This window comes from Ovis canadensis, chromosome 15 (genome assembly GCF_042477335.2).
Source record: "Ovis canadensis isolate MfBH-ARS-UI-01 breed Bighorn chromosome 15, ARS-UI_OviCan_v2, whole genome shotgun sequence".
In the NCBI taxonomy this organism is placed as follows: Eukaryota; Metazoa; Chordata; class Mammalia; order Artiodactyla; family Bovidae; genus Ovis; species Ovis canadensis.
The window spans coordinates 8,381,146-8,385,258 of record NC_091259.1 but is presented as its reverse complement, the minus strand read 5'-3'; the positions used below and the strand labels follow the sequence as shown (position 1 = coordinate 8,385,258).

The 4,113-nt window shown below is 39.2% G+C and overlaps 1 pseudogene; it reads right to left on the bottom strand.

Annotated features, from left to right (window-relative positions):
* Positions 1–208: 208 nt before the first annotated feature.
* On the bottom strand, positions 209–1,145 carry LOC138421043 (olfactory receptor 4A47-like; annotated as a pseudogene).
* Positions 1,146–4,113: the final 2,968 nt, after the last annotated feature.

The following is a 4,113-nucleotide window of genomic DNA, read 5'->3' as shown; positions in this document are numbered from 1 at the left end:
TGTAAATACATGCTACTTCTTTAGATGCTGAGCCAAACCAGATGTTATAAAGTTTACAGTCTAAAAGAGAAACTGTTAATAGCAGAGCAAATTTACAGTCCATTCTTTAATTGTAAATATCATAACTCCTTTAGAGAAAAAGACATTTGTATCACTTTGTAAATTTCTACAATCCAAGAAGATTGGCTCTAATGCTAAATTAGCTTCTTCATATTGGATTTAACACTTTATGTGATATTTTCTTTTCTCTCCAGAGCTTCTTCATAGCATTAGTCATCTCAGAATTTTTTAACTGTAAATTAATGGGTTCAGCATGGAAGTTATGGCTGAAAACAACACACTCAATGATTCGTCAATGGGTAAGCTCTTAGCAGGTCTCGCATACATGAAAATACAGGGAACAAAGAAGCAGACAACTACAGTGATGTGGGAACCACAGGTCTGGAGTGCTTTCTGCCTCCCTTCCTGACTCAGGCTAGGATGACTCCATAGGAGACGAGTAAGAGCAGAAACACTATAGAGCAGATCAGTCCTCCATTGGCCACAACTAAGATGCCAATGACATCGGTGTCAGTACAGATGAGTTCTAGTAAAGGGAACATGTCACATATAAAGTGATCAATGGCATTAGGAGCCACAGAATGGGAGCCCATAGATAGTGCCAAATTGAATTACTGAATACAAGAAAACTTCAACCCAGGACATCACCAGCATCATAACACACACCCTCTGCCTCATGATCACCAAATAATGCAAGGGCTTACAGATGGCCACATAGCAGTCATAGGCCATCACCAGCAGAAGGATGATCTCTAATGCACCAAAAATGTGCTCTGTAAACAGCTGGATCATACAGGATTGGAAAGATATGGTATTATTCCCAAAGAATATATAGGAAATAAATCTTGGAGAAATAGAAGAGCAAAAAACCTAAATCTATAAATGATTTAATTGTAAATATCAAGGAAAAAGTACATTGGTGAGTTCAGGATCTTACTGACTATTATAGTTGTGATGATGAGCAGGTTTCCCACCATGGTCAAAATGTAGAGGAACAAGAACAGAACAAAAATAACTTTTCACTCCTTTGGATTCTGTGTGAAGCCCAGGAAGACAAAGTAAGATATGTTGTTCCTTGGTTACATCTAGTCTGGAGAGGAGCTGAGTTAACCTATTAGAAGTATACCTGTAAAACAAGGAGAAAGAAAAATTTAATGCATTATTGCATTTCTGCATGCTGTCACTTTAGTCACGTGAAATTTTTGTGACCCTATGGACTGTTGCCCACCAGGCTCCTCTCTCCATGGGATTCACCAGGACAGAACACTGGAGTGGGCTGCTATTTTCTTCTCCAGGACCCTTCTTCCTTCCCAACCTGAGGATTGAACGTGTGTTTGCCTGCATCTCCTGCATTGTAGTTGGATTCTTTACCCACTGAGCCACTTTGGTTCAGTTCAGTTCAGTCACTCAGTTGTGTTTGACTCTTTGAGACCCCATGAATTGCAGCACGCCAGGCCTCCCTGGCCATAACCAACTCCTGGAGTTCATTTAAACTCACATCCATTGAGTCAGTGATGCGATCCAGCCATCTCATCCTCTGTCGTCCCCTTCTCCTCCTGCCCCCAATCCCTCCCAGCATCAAAGTCTTTTCCAGTGAGTCAACTCTTCGCATGAGGTGGCCAAAGTACTGGAGTTTCAGCTTTAGCATCATTCCTTCCAAAGAAATCCCAGGGCTGATCTCCTTCAGAATGGACTGGTTGGATCTCCTTGCAGTCCAAGGGACTCTCAAGAGTCTTCTCCAACACAATAGTTCAAAGGCATTAGTTCTTCGTTGCCCAGCTTTCTTCACAGTCCAGCTCTCACATCCATACATGACTACTGGGAAAACCATAGCCTTGACTAGACAGACCTTTGTTGGCAAAGTAATGTCTCTGATTTTGAATATGCTGTCTAGATTGGTCATAACTTTCCTTCCAAGGAGTAAACGTCTTTTAATTTCATGGCTGCAATCACCATCTGCAGTGATTTTTGAGCCCCCCAAAATAAAGTCTGACACTATTTCCACTGTTTCCCTGTCTATTTCTCTTGAAGTGATGGGACCAGATGCCATGATCTTCGTTTTCTGAATGTTGAGCTTTAAGCCAACTTTTTCACTGTCCTCTTTCACTTTCATCAAGCAGCTTTTTAGTTTCTCTTCATTTTCTGCCATAAAGGTGGTGTCATATGCATATCTGATGTTATTGCTATTTCTCCTGGCAATCTTAATTCCAGCTTGTGCTTCTTCCAGCCCAGCGTTTCTTATGATGCACTCCGAGCCACTGGTGAAACCCTAATGCATTAGAAATTTCATTTCTTCATCCATTCAATTAAAAGAATATGTGTGGACTATAAATATAGATATTGTGATTACCAAGTAGAATAAGGCATAGCTCCCTACCATCAGAATCAGAAAATTCGAGGCACACATAGTAAGTACCGTTATAAGAGTATATGTTTACACAAGCTAAGTGTAACAGTGTAGGAATATATCAATGAAACTGAAACTGGAAAATGTTTCCCAAAGGAAGCAAATACTTTAGGTGAATTTTAAAGGAAAATTGAAACAAGAAGAGAAGATGAGAAGTGAACTCCTTAAAAAGGTATACCATGTATAAAGTCACAATTCTATAACACTTGAGGTCACTTTAACTAATTTATAAATTCACTGTGAGTAGCTCAAATAAATAGAACATTACCATCCTGAATTTTCTCAAACCACATTGAGACTCTTTAGGGTCTTTAGTTAGATATTCCTTCTTTTCCTGACCAATACATGCTAAACAAATTAACGTTGTATCTCTAGCACCTATCTGCCCACTTATTTCCCACTTTGTGTAGGCAGCCTCTCCAGTTTAGGATATCTACTATTGGATATCAACCTAGTATAAAAAATAAAATTTAAAATTTCCACAATATAAGAAATTAAATGGTGCTACCTTCCTTGTGGAGAAGGCAATGGCAACCCACTCCATTACTCTTGCCTGGAAAATCCCATGGATGGAGGAGCCTGGTAGGCTGCAGTCCATGGGGTCGCTAAGAGTTGGATACGACTGAGCGTCTTCCCTTTCACTTTTCACTTTCATGCATTGGAGAAGGAAATGGCAACCCACTCCAGTGTTCTTGCCTGGAGAATCCCAGGGACGGGGGAGCCTGGTGGGCTGCCGTCTATGGGGTTGCACAGAGTCAGACACGACTGAAGTAACTTAGCAGCAGCAGCAGTAGCAACCTTCCTAGTAATTGCTGAGGGAAAACAGAAAAATCTCAGAGTGTTCTTCACTGATTTATTACTCTCAGATTGTTTATTGACGATTTTAATCCTGTTGTCTCACTTCCAAAATATGTCACAAATTTGATCTTTCCCTACGAGACTTACTCCCCCACAGGTTTTCTTCCTGGATCACTGAAACAGCCTCCTGCCCACGTCTTTCCACTTTTATTCTGACCTCAAGAAAACTGTTTTCTTGAAGAAGCTCATATAATTCTCTTTAGATCTTGTTCTGATTAAATCAGCCACTTCTTAAAACTCCTAAACGGGACTGCAAACATGCCCTCACAATTCAATATGTCACGTGAAAATCTATGGTAACAAGATATATAGTCCCCATTTCAGTTGAAGAAACTAAGGCTCAGAACATATAATTTTCCAAAGGTTGCACTTTTTAAAGTAATAAAGCTAGAATTAAATCTGTTTAATTTATTTCAGAGTAATTTAGTTTCTTACATAATAAAGCCACAAAATGGGGAAGCCCACTTCCCCCTGGTTCTTTAGTTTTGCCTTCTGGATCCTTATTCACAATCTGAAGGAAGAATTTTTAACTCATTCATAGGACCTGAAATACCTTCTTTTATCAAGTTAAATGCTAGATGGTAAAATACTACATTATTATTTGAGGTTGATTTTTATTTCATTCCACTGTCTGTCCATTTTATTCATGGAATTCTCTGATTATTCAGAAGATTGTTTTTATTTGCAGTGTAAAATTTTAAATGAAATTCCATGCTGCATGAACACACATATACACATGCACAAACTATGTACACAATATGCCAGGTTGGGATAATTTATCAAAGACA